The 16,287-nt window shown below is 39.7% G+C and overlaps 42 non-coding genes across 42 annotated transcripts; all 42 read right to left on the minus strand.

Moving 5' to 3' along the window:
• Nucleotides 1-163: 163 nt before the first annotated feature.
• On the minus strand, nt 164-235 carry trnaq-uug (transfer RNA glutamine (anticodon UUG)). Its single transcript has one exon. It is a non-coding gene; the product is annotated as a tRNA-Gln (tRNA).
• Nucleotides 236-646: 411 nt separating this feature from the next.
• Nucleotides 647-718, minus strand: trnaq-uug (transfer RNA glutamine (anticodon UUG)). Its single transcript has one exon. It is a non-coding gene; the product is annotated as a tRNA-Gln (tRNA).
• A 210-nt stretch (nt 719-928) lies between these two features.
• On the minus strand, nt 929-1,000 carry trnaq-uug (transfer RNA glutamine (anticodon UUG)). The gene has a single exon. It is a non-coding gene; the product is annotated as a tRNA-Gln (tRNA).
• Nucleotides 1,001-1,210: 210 nt separating this feature from the next.
• Nucleotides 1,211-1,282, minus strand: trnaq-uug (transfer RNA glutamine (anticodon UUG)). The gene has a single exon. It is a non-coding gene; the product is annotated as a tRNA-Gln (tRNA).
• A 234-nt stretch (nt 1,283-1,516) lies between these two features.
• Nucleotides 1,517-1,592, minus strand: trnaq-cug (transfer RNA glutamine (anticodon CUG)). The gene has a single exon. It is a non-coding gene; the product is annotated as a tRNA-Gln (tRNA).
• A 411-nt stretch (nt 1,593-2,003) lies between these two features.
• trnaq-uug (transfer RNA glutamine (anticodon UUG)) lies at nt 2,004-2,075 on the minus strand. Its single transcript has one exon. It is a non-coding gene; the product is annotated as a tRNA-Gln (tRNA).
• Nucleotides 2,076-2,285: 210 nt separating this feature from the next.
• Nucleotides 2,286-2,357, minus strand: trnaq-cug (transfer RNA glutamine (anticodon CUG)). The gene has a single exon. It is a non-coding gene; the product is annotated as a tRNA-Gln (tRNA).
• Nucleotides 2,358-2,595: 238 nt separating this feature from the next.
• On the minus strand, nt 2,596-2,667 carry trnaq-cug (transfer RNA glutamine (anticodon CUG)). Its single transcript has one exon. It is a non-coding gene; the product is annotated as a tRNA-Gln (tRNA).
• A 520-nt stretch (nt 2,668-3,187) lies between these two features.
• On the minus strand, nt 3,188-3,259 carry trnaq-cug (transfer RNA glutamine (anticodon CUG)). The gene has a single exon. It is a non-coding gene; the product is annotated as a tRNA-Gln (tRNA).
• A 566-nt stretch (nt 3,260-3,825) lies between these two features.
• On the minus strand, nt 3,826-3,897 carry trnaq-cug (transfer RNA glutamine (anticodon CUG)). The gene has a single exon. It is a non-coding gene; the product is annotated as a tRNA-Gln (tRNA).
• Nucleotides 3,898-4,509: 612 nt separating this feature from the next.
• trnaq-uug (transfer RNA glutamine (anticodon UUG)) lies at nt 4,510-4,581 on the minus strand. The gene has a single exon. It is a non-coding gene; the product is annotated as a tRNA-Gln (tRNA).
• A 268-nt stretch (nt 4,582-4,849) lies between these two features.
• Nucleotides 4,850-4,921, minus strand: trnaq-cug (transfer RNA glutamine (anticodon CUG)). The gene has a single exon. It is a non-coding gene; the product is annotated as a tRNA-Gln (tRNA).
• Nucleotides 4,922-5,332: 411 nt separating this feature from the next.
• On the minus strand, nt 5,333-5,404 carry trnaq-uug (transfer RNA glutamine (anticodon UUG)). Its single transcript has one exon. It is a non-coding gene; the product is annotated as a tRNA-Gln (tRNA).
• A 211-nt stretch (nt 5,405-5,615) lies between these two features.
• trnaq-uug (transfer RNA glutamine (anticodon UUG)) lies at nt 5,616-5,687 on the minus strand. The gene has a single exon. It is a non-coding gene; the product is annotated as a tRNA-Gln (tRNA).
• A 239-nt stretch (nt 5,688-5,926) lies between these two features.
• Nucleotides 5,927-5,998, minus strand: trnaq-cug (transfer RNA glutamine (anticodon CUG)). The gene has a single exon. It is a non-coding gene; the product is annotated as a tRNA-Gln (tRNA).
• A 210-nt stretch (nt 5,999-6,208) lies between these two features.
• On the minus strand, nt 6,209-6,280 carry trnaq-uug (transfer RNA glutamine (anticodon UUG)). The gene has a single exon. It is a non-coding gene; the product is annotated as a tRNA-Gln (tRNA).
• Nucleotides 6,281-6,490: 210 nt separating this feature from the next.
• trnaq-cug (transfer RNA glutamine (anticodon CUG)) lies at nt 6,491-6,562 on the minus strand. Its single transcript has one exon. It is a non-coding gene; the product is annotated as a tRNA-Gln (tRNA).
• Nucleotides 6,563-6,800: 238 nt separating this feature from the next.
• On the minus strand, nt 6,801-6,872 carry trnaq-cug (transfer RNA glutamine (anticodon CUG)). The gene has a single exon. It is a non-coding gene; the product is annotated as a tRNA-Gln (tRNA).
• Nucleotides 6,873-7,393: 521 nt separating this feature from the next.
• On the minus strand, nt 7,394-7,465 carry trnaq-cug (transfer RNA glutamine (anticodon CUG)). Its single transcript has one exon. It is a non-coding gene; the product is annotated as a tRNA-Gln (tRNA).
• A 209-nt stretch (nt 7,466-7,674) lies between these two features.
• Nucleotides 7,675-7,746, minus strand: trnaq-cug (transfer RNA glutamine (anticodon CUG)). Its single transcript has one exon. It is a non-coding gene; the product is annotated as a tRNA-Gln (tRNA).
• Nucleotides 7,747-7,985: 239 nt separating this feature from the next.
• trnaq-cug (transfer RNA glutamine (anticodon CUG)) lies at nt 7,986-8,057 on the minus strand. The gene has a single exon. It is a non-coding gene; the product is annotated as a tRNA-Gln (tRNA).
• Nucleotides 8,058-8,266: 209 nt separating this feature from the next.
• Nucleotides 8,267-8,338, minus strand: trnaq-cug (transfer RNA glutamine (anticodon CUG)). Its single transcript has one exon. It is a non-coding gene; the product is annotated as a tRNA-Gln (tRNA).
• A 238-nt stretch (nt 8,339-8,576) lies between these two features.
• Nucleotides 8,577-8,648, minus strand: trnaq-cug (transfer RNA glutamine (anticodon CUG)). The gene has a single exon. It is a non-coding gene; the product is annotated as a tRNA-Gln (tRNA).
• Nucleotides 8,649-8,846: 198 nt separating this feature from the next.
• trnaq-cug (transfer RNA glutamine (anticodon CUG)) lies at nt 8,847-8,918 on the minus strand. The gene has a single exon. It is a non-coding gene; the product is annotated as a tRNA-Gln (tRNA).
• Nucleotides 8,919-9,127: 209 nt separating this feature from the next.
• Nucleotides 9,128-9,199, minus strand: trnaq-cug (transfer RNA glutamine (anticodon CUG)). Its single transcript has one exon. It is a non-coding gene; the product is annotated as a tRNA-Gln (tRNA).
• A 525-nt stretch (nt 9,200-9,724) lies between these two features.
• Nucleotides 9,725-9,796, minus strand: trnaq-cug (transfer RNA glutamine (anticodon CUG)). Its single transcript has one exon. It is a non-coding gene; the product is annotated as a tRNA-Gln (tRNA).
• Nucleotides 9,797-9,997: 201 nt separating this feature from the next.
• On the minus strand, nt 9,998-10,069 carry trnaq-cug (transfer RNA glutamine (anticodon CUG)). Its single transcript has one exon. It is a non-coding gene; the product is annotated as a tRNA-Gln (tRNA).
• A 238-nt stretch (nt 10,070-10,307) lies between these two features.
• trnaq-cug (transfer RNA glutamine (anticodon CUG)) lies at nt 10,308-10,379 on the minus strand. The gene has a single exon. It is a non-coding gene; the product is annotated as a tRNA-Gln (tRNA).
• A 209-nt stretch (nt 10,380-10,588) lies between these two features.
• On the minus strand, nt 10,589-10,660 carry trnaq-cug (transfer RNA glutamine (anticodon CUG)). Its single transcript has one exon. It is a non-coding gene; the product is annotated as a tRNA-Gln (tRNA).
• Nucleotides 10,661-11,139: 479 nt separating this feature from the next.
• trnaq-cug (transfer RNA glutamine (anticodon CUG)) lies at nt 11,140-11,211 on the minus strand. Its single transcript has one exon. It is a non-coding gene; the product is annotated as a tRNA-Gln (tRNA).
• A 209-nt stretch (nt 11,212-11,420) lies between these two features.
• trnaq-uug (transfer RNA glutamine (anticodon UUG)) lies at nt 11,421-11,492 on the minus strand. The gene has a single exon. It is a non-coding gene; the product is annotated as a tRNA-Gln (tRNA).
• Nucleotides 11,493-11,731: 239 nt separating this feature from the next.
• Nucleotides 11,732-11,803, minus strand: trnaq-cug (transfer RNA glutamine (anticodon CUG)). Its single transcript has one exon. It is a non-coding gene; the product is annotated as a tRNA-Gln (tRNA).
• Nucleotides 11,804-12,010: 207 nt separating this feature from the next.
• On the minus strand, nt 12,011-12,084 carry trnaq-cug (transfer RNA glutamine (anticodon CUG)). Its single transcript has one exon. It is a non-coding gene; the product is annotated as a tRNA-Gln (tRNA).
• A 193-nt stretch (nt 12,085-12,277) lies between these two features.
• trnaq-cug (transfer RNA glutamine (anticodon CUG)) lies at nt 12,278-12,349 on the minus strand. The gene has a single exon. It is a non-coding gene; the product is annotated as a tRNA-Gln (tRNA).
• Nucleotides 12,350-12,576: 227 nt separating this feature from the next.
• On the minus strand, nt 12,577-12,648 carry trnaq-uug (transfer RNA glutamine (anticodon UUG)). Its single transcript has one exon. It is a non-coding gene; the product is annotated as a tRNA-Gln (tRNA).
• Nucleotides 12,649-13,059: 411 nt separating this feature from the next.
• On the minus strand, nt 13,060-13,131 carry trnaq-cug (transfer RNA glutamine (anticodon CUG)). The gene has a single exon. It is a non-coding gene; the product is annotated as a tRNA-Gln (tRNA).
• Nucleotides 13,132-13,341: 210 nt separating this feature from the next.
• Nucleotides 13,342-13,413, minus strand: trnaq-cug (transfer RNA glutamine (anticodon CUG)). The gene has a single exon. It is a non-coding gene; the product is annotated as a tRNA-Gln (tRNA).
• A 239-nt stretch (nt 13,414-13,652) lies between these two features.
• Nucleotides 13,653-13,724, minus strand: trnaq-cug (transfer RNA glutamine (anticodon CUG)). The gene has a single exon. It is a non-coding gene; the product is annotated as a tRNA-Gln (tRNA).
• A 1,467-nt stretch (nt 13,725-15,191) lies between these two features.
• trnaq-cug (transfer RNA glutamine (anticodon CUG)) lies at nt 15,192-15,263 on the minus strand. The gene has a single exon. It is a non-coding gene; the product is annotated as a tRNA-Gln (tRNA).
• A 222-nt stretch (nt 15,264-15,485) lies between these two features.
• Nucleotides 15,486-15,557, minus strand: trnaq-cug (transfer RNA glutamine (anticodon CUG)). The gene has a single exon. It is a non-coding gene; the product is annotated as a tRNA-Gln (tRNA).
• Nucleotides 15,558-15,784: 227 nt separating this feature from the next.
• trnaq-cug (transfer RNA glutamine (anticodon CUG)) lies at nt 15,785-15,856 on the minus strand. Its single transcript has one exon. It is a non-coding gene; the product is annotated as a tRNA-Gln (tRNA).
• A 282-nt stretch (nt 15,857-16,138) lies between these two features.
• trnaq-cug (transfer RNA glutamine (anticodon CUG)) lies at nt 16,139-16,210 on the minus strand. Its single transcript has one exon. It is a non-coding gene; the product is annotated as a tRNA-Gln (tRNA).
• Nucleotides 16,211-16,287: the final 77 nt, after the last annotated feature.

The raw sequence follows: 16,287 nt of genomic DNA on the forward strand, positions 1-16,287 counted from the left end.
ATGGATACAAAAAATTTTCATGGATCAGCAAATATTCAATCGAATTTCCAGAACCAGCAAGTATCCAATCGAATTTCCAGGACCAGCAAGGATCCAAACAAATTTTCAGGAGGTTCCATGGAAAGATACTTTACTAACCCAGATAGAAATTCAGGAAATATTGAGGTCTCACCGAGATTTGAACTCGGATCACTGGATTCAAAGCCCAGAGTGCTAACCATTACACCATGAGACCATAAAATCCAAAACCAACCGTGATCCAAACAAATTTCTAGAAGCAAGTAGGATACAAAGAAATTTCCTGGAAAAGCAAGTATCCAATCGAATTTCCAGAAACAGCAAGTATCCAATCGAATTTCCAGGACCAGCAAGGGTCCAAACAAATTTTCAGGAGGTTCCATGGAAAGATACTTTACTAACCCAGATTGAAATTCAGCAAACGTTGAGGTCCGATTTGGATCCAAACACATTTCTAGAAGCGGGATGGATACGAAAAGTTTTCATGGATCAGCAAATATTCAATCGAATTTCCAGAACCAGCAAGTATCAAATCGAATTTCCAGGTCCAGCAAGTATCCATACTAATTTTCAGGAGGTTCCATAGAAAGATACTTTACAAACCCAGACTGAAATTCAGGAAATATTGAGGTCTCACCGAGATTTGAACTCGGATCACTGGATTCAAAGTCCAGAGTGCTAACCATTACACCATGAGACCATAAAATCCAGAACCAACCATGATCCAAAGACATTCCTAGACGCGGGATGGATACAAAATATTTTCATGGATCAGCAAATATTCAATCGAATTTCCAGAAACAGCAAGTATCCAATCGAATTTCCAGGACCAGCAAGGATCCAAACAAATTTTCAGGAGGTTCCATGGAAAGATACTTTACTAACCCAGATAGAAATTCAGGAAACGTTGAGGTCTCACCGAGATTTGAACTCGGATCACTGGATTCAAAGTCCAGAGTGCTAACCATTACACCATGAGACCATAAAATCCAGAACCAACCATGATCCAAAGACATTTTTAGAAGCGGGATGGATACAAAAAATTTTCATGGCCAGCAAATATTCAATCGAATTTCCAGAAACAGCAAGTATCCAATCGAATTTCCAGGACCAGCAAGGATCCAAACACATTTTCAGGAGGTTCCATGGAAAGATACTTTACTATTCCCAGACTGAAATTCAGGAAACGTTGAGGTCTCACCGAGATTTGAACTCGGATCACTGGATTCAAAGTCCAGAGTGCTAACCATTACACCATGGGACCATAAAATCCAGAACCGATCTGGATCAAAACACATTTCTAGAAGCGGGATGGATACAAAAAATGTTCATGGATCAGCAAATATTCAATCGAATTTCCAGAACCAGCAAGTATCCAATCGAATTTCCAGGTCCAGCAAGTATCTAATCGAGTTACCAGGACCAGCAAGGATCCAAAAAAATGTTCAGGAGGTTCCATGGAAAGATACTTTACTAACCCAGACTGAAATTCAGGAAACGTTAAGTCTCACCGAGATTTGAACTCGGATCGCTGGATTCAGAGTCCAGAGTGCTAACCATTACACCATGAAATCATAAAACCCAGAACCAACCATGATCCAAACACATTTCCAGAAGCGGGATGAATACAAAATATTTTCATGGATCAGCAAATATTCAATCGAATTTCCAGAAACAGCAAGTATCTAATCGAGTTTCCAGGACCAGCAAGGATCCAAACAAATTTTCAGGAGGTTCCATGGAAAGATACTTTACTAACCCAGATTGAAATTCAGCAAACGTTGAGGTCCGATTTGGATCCAAACACATTTCTAGAAGCGGGATGGATACGAAAAGTTTTCATGGATCAGCAAATATTCAATCGAATTTCCAGAACCAGCAAGTATCAAATCGAATTTCCAGGTCCAGCAAGTATCCAAACTAATTTTCAGGAGGTTCCATAGAAAGATACTTTACTTACCCAGACTGAAATTCAGGAAATATTGAGGTCTCACCGAGATTTGAACTCGGATCACTGGATTCAAAGTCCAGAGTGCTAACCATTACACCATGAGACCATAAAATCCAGAACCAAACATGATCCAAAGACATTTCTAGAAGCAAGAAGGTTACAAAAAAATTTCCTGGAAAAGCAAGTATTCAATCGAATTTCCAGGTCCAGCAAGTATCTAATCGAGTTACCAGGACCAGCAAGGATCCAAAAAAATTTTCAGGAGGATCAATGGAAAGATACTTTACTAACCCAGACTGAAATTCAGGAAACGTTGAGGTCTCACCGAGATTTGAACTCGGATCGCTGGATTCAGAGTCCAGAGTGCTAACCATTACACCATGAGACCACAAAATCCAGAACAAACCGGGATCCAAAAAAATTTCTAAAAGCAAGAAGGATACAAAAAATGTTCATGGATCAGCAAATTTCCATCGAATTTCCAAAAACAGCAAGTATCCAATCAAATTTCCAGAACCAGCAAGTATCTAATCGAATTTCCAGGTCCAGCAAGGATACAAACAATTTTTCAGGAGGATCCATGGAAAAAAACTTTACTAACCCAGATTGAAATTCAGGAAACTTTGAGGTCTCACCGAGATTTGAACTCGGATCGCTGGATTCAGAGTCCAGAGTACTAACCATTACACCATGAGACCATAAAATCCAGAACCAACCGTGATCCAAAAAATTTTCTAGAAGTAAGAAGGATACAAAAAATGTTCATTGATCAGCAAATTTCCAATCGAATTTCCAGAAACAGCAAGTATCCAATCGAATTTCCAGAACCAGCAAGTATCTAATCGAATTTCAAGGTCCAGCAAGGATACAAACAATTTTTCAGGAGGATCCATGGAAAGATACTTTACTAACCCAGACTGAAATTCAGGAAACGTTGAGGTCTCACCGAGATTTGAAGTCGGATCGCTGCATTCAGAGTCCAGAGTGCTAACCATTACACCATGAGACCATAAAATCCAGAACCAACCGTGATCCAAACAAATTTCTAGAAGCAAGAAGGATACAAAAAATGTTCATGGATCAACAAATTTCCAATCGAATTTCCAGAAACAGCAAGTATCCAATCGAATTTCCAGGACCAGCAAGGATCCAACACATTATCAGGAGGTTCCCTGGAAAGATACTTTACTAACCCAGATTGAAATTCAGGAAACGTTGAGGTCTCACCGAGATTTGAACTCGGATCGCTGGATTCAGAGTCAAGAGTGCTAACCATTACACCATGAGACCATAAAATCCAGAACCAACCGTGATCCAAAAAATTTTCTAGAAGTAAGAAGGATACAAAAAATGTTCATGGATCAGCAAATTTCCAATCGAATTTCCAGAAACAGCAAGTATCCAATCGAATTTCCAGAAACAGCAAGTATCCAATCGAATTTCCAGAAACAGCAAGTATCCAATCGAATTTCCAGGACCAGCAAGGATCCAACACATTATCAGGAGGTTCCCTGGAAAGATACTTTACTAACCCAGATTGAAATTCAGGAAACGTTGAGGTCTCACCGAGATTTGAACTCGGATCGCTGGATTCAGAGTCCAGAGGGCTAACCATTACACAGTGAGACCACAAAATCCAGAACAAACCGGGATCCAAAAAAATTTCAAAAAGCAAGAAGGATACAAAAAATGTTCATGGATCAGCAAATTTCCAAAAACAGCAAGTATCCAATCAAATTTCCAGAACCAGCAAGTATCTAATCGAATTTCCAGGTTCAGCAAGGATACAAACAATTTTTCAGGAGGATCCATGGAAAGATACTTTACTAACCCAGATTGAAATTCAGGAAACGTTGAGGTCTCACCGAGATTTGAACTCGGATCGCTGGATTCAGAGTCCAGAGTGCTAACCATTACACCATGGGACCATAAAACCCAGAACCAACCGTGATCCAAACAAATTTCTAGAAGCGGGATGGATACAATTAATTTTCATGGATTAGCAAATATCCAATCGAATTTCCAGGTCCAGCAAGTATCTAATCGAGTTACCAGGACCAGCAAGGATCCAAAGAAATGTTCAGGAGGTTCCATGGAAAGATACTTTACTAACCCAGACTGAAATTCAGGAAACGTTGAGGTCCGATCTGGATCCAAACACATTTCTAGAAGCGGGATGGATACAAAATATTTTCATGGATCAGCAAATATTCAATCGAATTTCCAGAAACAGCAAGTATCTAATCAAGTTTCCAGAACCAGCAAGGATCCAAAAGAATTTTCAGGAGGTTCCATGGAAAGATACTTTACTAACCCAGATTGAAATTCAGCAAACGTTGAGGTCCGATCTGGATCCAAACACATTTCTAGAAGCGGGATGGATACGAAAAGTTTTCATGGATCAGCAAATATTCAATTGAATTTCCAGAACCAGCAAGTATCAAATCGAATTTCCAGGTCCAGCAAGTATCCAAACTAATTTTCAGGAGGTTCCATAGAAAGATACTTTACTAACCCAGAGTGAAATTAAGGAAACATTGAGGTCTCACCGAGATTTGAACTCGGATCACTGGATTCAAAGTCCAGAGTGCTAACCATTACACCATGGGACCATAAAATCCAGAACCGATCTGGATCAAAACACATTTCTAGAAGCGGGATGGATACAAAACATTTTCATGGATCAGCAAATATTCAATCGAATTTCCAGAACCAGGAAGTATCCAATCGAATTTCCAGGTCCAGCAAGTATCTAATTGAGTTACCAGGACCAGCAAGTATCTAATCGAGTTACCAGGACCAGCAAGGATCCAAAAAAATGTTCAGGAGGTTCCATGGAAAGATACTTTACTAACCCAGCCTGAAACTCAGGAAACGTTGAGGTCTCACCGAGATTTGAACTCGGATCGCTGGATTCAGAGTCCAGAGTGCTAACCATTACACCATGAGACCATAAAATCCAAAACCAACCGTGATCCAAACACATTTCTAGAAGCAAGTAGGATACAAAGAAATTTCCTGGAAAAGCAAGTATCCAATCGAATTTCCAGAAACAGCAAGTATCCAATCGAATTTCCAGGACCAGCAAGGGTCCAAACAAATTTTCAGGAGGTTCCATGGAAAGATACTTTACTAACCCAGATTGAAATTCAGCAAACGTTGAGGTCCGATTTGGATCCAAAGACATTTCTAGACGCGGGATGGATACAAAATATTTTCATGGATCAGCAAATATTCAATCGAATTTCCAGAAACAGCAAGTATCCAATCGAATTTCCAGGACCAGCAAGGATCCAAACAAATTTTCAGGAGGTTCCATGGAAAGATACTTTACTAACCCAGATAGAAATTCAGGAAATATTGAGGTCTCACCGAGATTTGAACTCGGATCACTGGATTCAAAGTCCAGAGTGCTAACCATTACACCATGAGACCATAAAATCCAGAACCAACCATGATCCAAAGACATTTCTAGAAGCGGGATGGATACAAAAAATTTTCATGGATCAGCAAATATTCAATCAAATTTCCAGAAACAGCAAGTATCCAATCGAATTTCCAGGACCAGCAAGGATCCAAACACATTTTCAGGAGGTTCCATGGAAAGATACTTTACTATTCCCAGACTGAAATTCAGGAAACGTTGAGGTCTCACCGAGATTTGAACTCGGATCACTGGATTCAAAGTCCAGAGTGCTAACCATTACACCATGGGACCATAAAATCCAGAACCGATCTGGATCAAAACACATTTCTAGAAGCGGGATGGATACAAAAAATTTTCATGGATCAGCAAATATTCAATCGAATTTCCAGAACCAGCAAGTATCCAATCGAATTTCCAGGTCCAGCAAGTATCTAATCGAGTTACCAGGACCAGCAAGGATCCAAAAAAATGTTCAGGAGGTTCCATGGAAAGATACTTTACTAACCCAGCCTGAAATTCAGGAAACGTTGAGGTCTCACCGAGATTTGAACTCGGATCGCTGGATTCAGAGTCCAGAGTGCTAACCATTACACCATGAGACCATAAAATCCAAAACCAACCGTGATCCAAACAAATTTCTAGAAGCAAGTAGGATACAAAGAAATTTCCTGGAAAAGCAAGTATCCAATCGAATTTCCAGAAACAGCAAGTATCAAATTGAATTTCCAGGTCCAGCAAGTATCCAAACTAATTTTCAGGAGGTTCCATAGAAAGATACTTTACTTACCCAGACTGAAATTCAGGAAATATTGAGGTCTCACCGAGATATGAACTCGGATCACTGGATTCAAAGTCCAGAGTGCTAACCATTACACCATGAGACCATAAAATCCAGAACCAAACATGATCCAAAGACATTTCTAGAAGCAAGAAGGTTACAAAAAAATTTCCTGGAAAAGCAAGTATTCAATCAAATTTCCAGAAACAGCAAGTATCTAATCGAGTTTCCAGGACCAGCAAGGATCCAAACAAATTTTCAGGAGGTTCCATGGAAAGATCCTTTACTAACCCAGATTTAAATTCAGGAAACGCTGAGGTTTCACCGAGATTTGAACTCGGATCGCTGGATTCAGAGTCCAGAGTGCTAACCATTACACCATGGGACCATAAAATCCAGAACCGATCTGGATCAAAACACATTTCTAGAAGCGGGATGGATACAAAAAATTTTCATGGATCAGCAAATTTCCATCGAATTTCCAAAAACAGCAAGTATCCAATCAAATTTCCAGAACCAGCAAGTATCTAATCGAATTTCCAGGTCCAGCAAGGATACAAACAATTTTTCAGGAGGATCCATGGAAAAAAACTTTACTAACCCAGATCGAAATTCAGGAAACGTTGAGGTCTCACCGAGATTTGAACTCGGATCGCTGGATTCAGAGTCCAGAGTGCTAACCATTACACCATGAGACCATAAAATCCAGAACCAACCGTGATCCAAAAAATTTTCTAGAAGTAAGAAAGATACAAAAAATGTTCATTGATCAGCAAATTTCCAATCGAATTTCCAGAAACAGCAAGTATCCAATCGAATTTCCAGAACCAGCAAGTATCTAATCGAATTTCAAGGTCCAGCAAGGATACAACCAATTTTTCAGGAGGATCCATGGAAAGATACTTTACTAACCCAGACTGAAATTCAGGAAACGTTGAGGTCTCACCGAGATTTGAAGTCGGATCGCTGCATTCAGAGTCCAGAGTGCTAACCATTACACCATGAGACCACAAAATCCAGAACAAACCGGGATCCAAAAAAATTTCTAGAAACAAGAAAGATACAAAAAATGTTCATGGATCAGTAAATTTCCAATCAAATTTCCAGAACCAGCAAGTATCCAATCGAATTTCCAGGTCCAGCAAGGATCCAAAAAAATTTTCAAGAGGTTCCATGGAAAGATACCGTCCTAACCCTGATTGAAATTCAGGAAATGTTGAGGTCTCACCGAGATTTGAACTCGGATCGCTGGATTCAGAGTCCAGAGTGCTAACCATTACACCATGAGACCATAAAATCCAGAACCAACCATGATCCAAACAAATTTCTAGAAGCGGGATGGATACAAAAAATGTTCATGGATCAGCAAATATTCAATCGAATTTCCAGAAACAGCAAGTATCTAATCGAGTTTCCAGGACCAGCAAGGATCCAAAAAAATTTCAGGAGGTTCCATGGAAAGATACTTTACTAACCCAGATTGAAATTCAGGAAACGTTGAGGTCTCACCGAGATTTGAACTCGGATCGCTGGATTCAGAGTCCAGAGTGCTAACCATTACACCATGGGACCATAAAATCCAGAACCGATCTGGATCAAAACACATTTCTAGAAGCGGGATGGATACAAAAAATTTTCATGGATTAGCAAATATTCAATCGAATTTCCAGAACCAGCAAGTATCCAATCGAATTTCCAGGTCCAGCAAGTATCTAATCGAGTTACCAGGCCCAGCAAGGATCCAAAAAAATGTTCAGGAGGTTCCATGGAAAGATACTTTACTAACCCAGACTGAAATTCAGGAAACTTTGAGGTCTCACCGAGATTTGAACTCGGATCGCTGGATTCAGAGTCCAGAGTGCTAACCATTACACTATGAGACCATAAAATCCAGAACAAACCGGGATCCAAAAACATTTCTAAAAGCAAGAAGGATACAAAAAATGTTCATGGATTAGCAAATTTCCAATCGAATTTCCAGAAACAGCAAGTATCCAATCGAATTTCCAGGACCAGCAAGGATCCAACACATTATCAGGAGGTTCCCTGGAAAGATACTTTACTAACCCAGATTGAAATTCAGGAAACGTTGAGGTCTCACCGAGTTTTGAACTCGGATCGCTGGATTCAGAGTCCAGAGTGCTAACCATTACACCATGAGACCACAAAATCCAGAACAAACCGGGATCCAAAAAAATTTCTAAAAGCAAGAAGGATACAAAAAATGTTCATGGATCAGCAAATTTCCATCGAATTTCCAAAAACAGCAAGTATCCAATCAAATTTCCAGAACCAGCAAGTATCTAATCGAATTTCCAGGTCCAGCAAGGATACAAACAATTTTTCAGGAGGTTCCATGGAAAGATACTTTACTAACCCAGATTGAAATTCAGGAAACGTTGAGGTCTCACCGAGACTTGAACTCGGATCGCTGGATTCAGAGTCCAGAGTGCTAACCATTACACCATGGGACCATAAAACCCAGAACCAACCGTGATCCAAACAAATTTCTAGAAGCAAGAAGGATACAAAAAATGTTGATGGATCAGCAAATTTCCAAAACCAGCAAGTATCTAATCGAATTTCCAGGTCCAGCAAGGATACAAACAATTTTTCAGGAGGATCCATGGAAAGATACTTTACTAACCCAGATTGAAATTCAGGAAACGTTGAGGTCTCACCGAGACTTGAACTCGGATCGCTGGATTCAGAGTCCAGAGTGCTAACCCTTACACCATGAGACCATAAAATCCAGAACCAACCGTGATCCAAAAAATTTTCTAGAAGTAAGAAGGATACAAAAAATGTTCATGAATCAGCAAATTTCCAATCGAATTTCCAGAAACAGCAAGTATCCAATCGAATTTCCAGGACCAGCAAGGATCCAACACATTATCAGGAGGTTCCCTGGAAAGATACTTTACTAACCCAGATTGAAATTCAGGAAACGTTGAGGTCTCACCGAGATTTGAACTCGGATCGCTGGATTCAGAGTCAAGAGTGCTAACCATTACACCATGAGACCATAAAATCCAGAACCAACCGTGATCCAAAAAATTTTTTAGAAGTAAGAAGGATACAAAAAATGTTCATGGATCAGCGAATTTCCAGAAACAGCAAGTATCCAATCGAATTTCCAGAAACAGCAAGTATCCAATCGAAATTCCAGGACCAGCAAGGATCCAACACATTATCAGGAGGTTCCCTGGAAAGATACTTTACTAACCCAGATTGAAATTCAGGAAACGTTGAGGTCTCACCGAGATTTGAACTCGGATCGCTGGATTCAGAGTCCAGAGGGCTAACCATTACACAGTGAGACCACAAAATCCAGAACAAACCGGGATCCAAAAAAATTTCAAAAAGCAAGAAGGATACAAAAAATGTTCATGGATCAGCAAATTTCCAAAAACAGCAAGTATCCAATCAAATTTCCAGAACCAGCAAGTATCTAATCGAATTTCCAGGTCCAGCAAGGATACAAACAATTTTTCAGGAGGATCCATGGAAAGATACTTTACTAACCAAGATTGAAATTCAGGAAACGTTGAGGTCTCACCGAGATTTGAACTCGGATCGCTGGATTCAGAGTCCAGAGTGCTAACCATTACACCATAAAACCCAGAACCAACCGTGATCCAAACAAATTTCTAGAAGCGGGATGGATACAATTAATTTTCATGGATTAGCAAATTTCCAATCGAATTTCCAGAAACAGCAAGTATCCAATCGAATTTCCAGGACCAGCAAGGATCTAACACATTATCAGGAGGTTCCCTGGAAAGATACTTTACTAACCCAGATTGAAATTCAGGAAACGTTGAGGTCTCACCGAGATTTGAACTCGGATCGCTGGATTCAGAGTCCAGAGTGCTAACCATTACACCATGAGACCACAAAATCCAGAACAAACCGGGATCCAAAAAAATTTCTAAAAGCAAGAAGGATACAAAAAATGTTCATGGATCAGCAAATTTCCATCGAATTTCCAAAAACAGCAAGTATCCAATCAAATTTCCAGAACCAGCAAGTATCTAATCGAATTTCCAGGTCCAGCAAGGATACAAACAATTTTTCAGGAGGTTCCATGGAAAGATACTTTACTAACCCAGATTGAAATTCAGCAAACGTTGAGGTCTCACCGAGACTTGAACTCGGATCGCTGGATTCAGAGTCCAGAGTGCTAACCATTACACCATGGGACCATAAAACCCAGAACCAACCGTGATCCAAACAAATTTCTAGAAGCAAGAAGGATACAAAAAATTTTCATGGATTAGCAAATTTCCAATCGAATTTCCAGAAACAGCAAGTATCCAATCGAATTTCCAGGACCAGCAAGGATCCAACACATTATCAGGAGGTTCCCTGGAAAGATACTTTACTAACCCAGATTGAAATTCAGGAAACGTTGAGGTCTCACCGAGTTTTGAACTCGGATCGCTGGATTCAGAGTCCAGAGTGCTAACCATGACACCATGAGACCACAAAATCCAGAACAAACCGGGATCCAAAAAAATTTCTAAAAGCAAGAAGGATACAAAAAATGTTCATGGATCAGCAAATTTCCATCGAATTTCCAAAAACAGAAAGTATCTAATCGAATTTCCAGGTCCAGCAAGGATACAAACAATTTTTCAGGAGGTTCCATGGAAAGATACTTTACTAACCCAGATTGAAATTCAGGAAACGTTGAGGTCTCACCGAGACTTGAACTCGGATCGCTGGGTTCAGAGTCCAGAGTGCTAAACATTACACCATGGGACCATAAAACCCAGAACCAACCGTGATCCAAACAAATTTCTAGAAGCAAGAAGGATACAAAAAATGTTGATGGATCAGCAAATTTCCAAAACCAGCAAGTATCTAATGGAATTTCCAGGTCCAGCAAGGATACGAACAATTTTTCAGGAGGATCCATGGAAAGATACTTTACTAACCCAGATTGAAATTCAGGAAACGTTGAGGTCTCACCGAGATTTGATCTCGGATCGCTGGATTCAGAGTCCAGAGTGCTAACCATTACACCATGAGACCATAAAATCCAGAACCAACCGTGATCCAAAAAATTTTCTAGAAGTAAGAAGGATACAAAAAATGTTCATGGATCAGCAAATTTCCAATCGAATTTCCAGAAACAGCAAGTATCCAATCGAATTTCCAGGACCAGCAAGGATCCAACACATTATCAGGAGGTTCCCTGGAAAGATACTTTACTAACCCAGATAGAAATTCAGGAAATATTGAGGTCTCACCGAGATTTGAACTCGGATCACTGGATTCAAAGTCCAGAGTGCTAACCATTACACCATGAGACCATAAAATCCAGAACCAACCATGATCCAAAGACATTTCTAGAAGCGGGATGGATACGAAAAGTTTTCATGGATCAGCAAATATTCAATCGAATTTCCAGAAACAGCAAGTATCCAATCGAATTTCCAGGACCAGCAAGTATCTAATCGAGTTACCAGGACCAGCAAGGATCCAAAAAAATTTTCAGGCGGTTCCATGGAAAGATACTTTACTAACCCAGATTGAAATTCAGGAAACGTTGAGGTCTCACCGAGATTTGAACTCGGATCGCTGGATTCAGAGTCCAGAGTGCTAACCATTACACCATGAGACCATAAAATCCAGAACCAACCATGATCCAAACAAATTTCTAGAAGCGGGATGGATACAAAAAATTGTCATGGATCAGAAAATATTCAATCGAATTTCCAGAAACAGCAAGTATCTAATCGAGTTTCCAGGACCAGCAAGGATCCAAAAAATTTTCAAGAGGTTCCATGGAAAGATACTTTACTAACCCAGATTGAAATTCAGGAAACGTTGAGGTCTCACCGAGATTTGAACTCGGATCGCTGGATTCAGAGTCCAGAGTGCTAACCATTACACCATGAAATCATAAAACCCAGAACCAACCGTGATCCAAACAAATTTCTAGAAGCGGGATGGATACAAAAAATTTTCATGGATCAGCAAATATTCAATCGAATTTCCAGAAACAGCAAGTATCTAATCGAGTATCCAAAAAAATTTTCAGGAGGTTCCATGGAAATATACTTTCCTAACCCTGATCGAAATTCAGGAAATGTTGAGGTCTCACCGAGATTTGAACTCGGATCGCTGGATTCAGAGTCCAGAGTGCTAACCATTACACCATGAGACCACAAAATCCAGAACAAACCGGGATCCAAAAAAATTTCTAAAAGCAAGAAGGATACAAAAAATGTGGATGGATCAGCAAATTTCCAAAAACAGCAAGTATCCAATCAAATTTCCAGAACCAGCAAGTATCTAATCGAATTTCCAGGTCCAGCAAGGATACAAACAATTTTTCAGGAGGTTCCATAGAAAGATACTTTACTAACCCAGACTGAAATTAAGGAAATATTGAGGTCTCACCGAGATTTGAACTCGGATCACTGGATTCAAAGTCCAGAGTGCTAACCATTACACCATGGGACCATAAAATCCAGAACCGATCTGGATCAAAACACATTTCTAGAAGCGGGATGGATACAAAAAATTTTCATGGATCAGCAAATATTCAATTGAATTTCCAGAACCAGCAAGTATCAAATCGAATTTCCAGGTCCAGCAAGTATCCAAACTAATTTTCAGGAGGTTCCATAGAAAGATACTTTACTAACCCAGATTGAAATTCAGCAAACGTTGAGGTCCGATCTGGATCCAAACACATTTCTAGAAGCGGGATGGATACGAAAAGTTTTCATGGATCAGCAAATATTCAATTGAATTTCCAGAACCAGCAAGTATCAAATCGAATTTCCAGGTCCAGCAAGTATCCAAACTAATTTTCAGGAGGTTCCATAGAAAGATACTTTACTAACCCAGACTGAAATTAAGGAAATATTGAGGTCTCACCGAGATTTGAACTCGGATCGCTGGATTCAGAGCCCAGAGTGCTAACCATTACACCATGAGACCATAAAATCCAGAACCAACCGTGATCCAAAAAATTTTCTAGAAGTAAGAAGGATACAAAAAATTTTCATGGATCAGCCAATTTCCAATCGAAATTCCAGAAACAGCAAGTATCCAATCGAATTTCCAGAACCAGCAAGGATCCAAAAAAATGTTCAGGAGGTTCCATGGAAAGATACTTTACTAACCCAGACTGAAATTCAGGAAACGTTGAGGTCTCACCGAGATTTGAACTCGGATCGCTGGATTCAGAGTGCAGAGTGCTAACCATTACACCATGAGACCATAAAACCCAGAACCAACCATGATCCAAACACATTTCCAGAAGCGGGATGGATACAAAAAATATTCATGGATCAGCAAATATTCAATCGAATTTCCAGAACCAGCAAGTATCCAATCGAATTTCCAGGTCCAGCAAGTATCTAATCGAGTTACCAGGACCAGCAAGGATCCAAAAAAATTTTCAGGAGGTTCAATGGAAAGATACTTTACTAACCCAGACTGAAATTCAGGAAACGTTGAGGTCTCACCGAGATTTGAACTCGGATCGCTGGATTCAGAGTCCAGAGTGCTAACCATTACACCATGAGACCACAAAATCCAGAACAAACCGGGATCCAAAAAAATTTCTAAAAGCAAGAAGGATACAAAAAATGTTCATGGATCAGCAAATTTCCATCGAATTTTCAAAAACAGCAAGTATCCAATCAAATTTCCAGAACCAGCAAGTATCTAATCGAATTTCCAGGTCCAGCAAGGATACAAACAATTTTTCAGGAGGATCCATGGAAAAAAACTTTACTAACCCAGATTGAAATTCAGGAAACTTTGAGGTCTCACCGAGATTTGAACTGGGATCGCTGGATTCAGAGTCCAGAGTACTAACCATTACACCATGAGACCATAAAATCCAGAACCAACCGTGATCCAAAAAATTTTCTAGAAGTAAGAAGGATACAAAAAATGTTCATTGATCAGCAAATTTCCAATCGAATTTCCAGAAACAGCAAGTATCCAATCGAATTTCCAGAACCAGCAAGTATCTAATCGAATTTCAAGGTCCAGCAAGGATACAAACAATTTTTCAGGAGGATCCATGGAAAGATACTTTACTAACCCAGACTGAAATTCAGGAAACGTTGAGGTCTCACCGAGATTTGAAGTCGGATCGCTGCATTCAGAGTCCAGAGTGCTAACCATTACACCATGAGACCATAAAATCCAGAACCAACCGTGATCCAAACAAATTTCTAGAAGCAAGAATGATACCTAAAATATTCATGGATCAACAAATTTCCAATCGAATTTCCAGAAACAGCAAGTATCCAATCGAATTTCCAGGACCAGCAAGGATCCAACACATTATCAGGAGGTTCCCTGGAAAGATACTTTACTAACCCAGATTGAAATTCAGGAAACATTGAGGTCTCACGAGATTTGAACTCGGATCGCTGGATTCAGAGTCAAGAGTGCTAACCATTACACCATGAGACCATAAAATCCAGAACCAACCGTGATCCAAAAAATTTTCTAGAAGTAAGAAGGATACAAAAAATGTTCATGGATCAGCAAATTTCCAATCGAATTTCCAGAAACAGCAAGTATCCAATCGAATTTCCAGAAACAGCAAGTATCCAATCGAATTTCCAGAAACAGCAAGTATCCAATCGAATTTCCAGGACCAGCAAGGATCCAACACATTATCAGGAGGTTCCCTGGAAAGATACTTTACTAACCCAGATTGAAATTCAGGAAACGTTGAGGTCTCACCGAGATTTGAAATCGGATCGCTGGATTCAGAGTCCAGAGGGCTAACCATTACACAGTGAGACCACAAAATCCAGAACAAACCGGGATCCAAAAAAATTTCAAAAAGCAAGAAGGATACAAAAAATGTTCATGGATCAGCAAATTTCCAAAAACAGCAAGTATCCAATCAAATTTCCAGAACCAGCAAGTATCTAATCGAATTTCCAGGTTCAGCAAGGATACAAACAATTTTTCAGGAGGATCCATGGAAAGATACTTTACTAACCCAGATTGAAATTCAGGAAACGTTGAGGTCTCACCGAGATTTGAACTCGGATCGCTGGATTCAGAGTCCAGAGTGCTAACCATTACACCATGGGACCATAAAACCCAGAACCAACCGTGATCCAAACAAATTTCTAGAAGCGGGATGGATACAATTAATTTTCATGGATTAGCAAAGTTCCAATCGAATTTCCAGAAACATCAAATATTCAATCGAATTTCCAGAAACAGCAAGTATCTAATCGAGTATCCAAAAAAATTTTCAGGAGGATCCATGGAAAGATACTTTCCTAACCCTGATCGAAATTCAGGAAATGTTGAGGTCTCACTGAGATTTGAACTCGGATCGCTGGATTCAGAGTCCAGAGTGCTAACCATTACACCATGAGACCACAAAATCCAGAACAAACCGGGATCCAAAAAAATTTCTAAAAGCAAGAAGGATACAAAAAATGTGGATGGATCAGCAAATTTCCAAAAACAGCAAGTATCCAATCAAATTTCCAGAACCAGCAAGTATCTAATCGAATTTCCAGGTCCAGCAAGGATACAAACAATTTTTCAGGAGGATCCATGGAAAGATACTTTACTAAACCAGATTGAAATTCAGGAAACGTTGAGGTCTCACCGAGATTTGAACTCGGATCGCTGGATTCAGAGTCCAGAGTGCTAACCATTACACCATAAAAACTAGAACAAACCGGGATCCAAAAAAATTTCTAAAAGCAAGAAGGATACAAAAAATGTTCATGGATCAGCAAATTTCCAATCGAATTTCCAGAAACAGCAAGTATCCAATCGAATTTCCAGGACCAGCAAGGATACAAAAAAATTTCCAGGAAAAGCAAGTATCCAATCAAATTTCCAGAACCAGCCAATTGAATTTCCAGGTCCAGCAAGGATACTAACAATTTTTCAGGAGGTTCCATGGAACGATAATTTACTAACCCAGATTGAAATTCAGGAAACGTTGAGGTCTCACCGAGATTTGAACTCGGATCGCTGGATTCAGAGTCCAGAGTGCTAACCATTACACCATGAGACCACAAAACCCAGAACAAACCGGGATCCAAAAAAATTTCTAAAAGGAAGAAGGATACAAAAAATTTTCATGGATTAGCA

This window comes from Cololabis saira, chromosome 4 (genome assembly GCF_033807715.1).
Source record: "Cololabis saira isolate AMF1-May2022 chromosome 4, fColSai1.1, whole genome shotgun sequence".
NCBI lineage: Eukaryota > Metazoa > Chordata > Actinopteri > Beloniformes > Belonidae > Cololabis > Cololabis saira.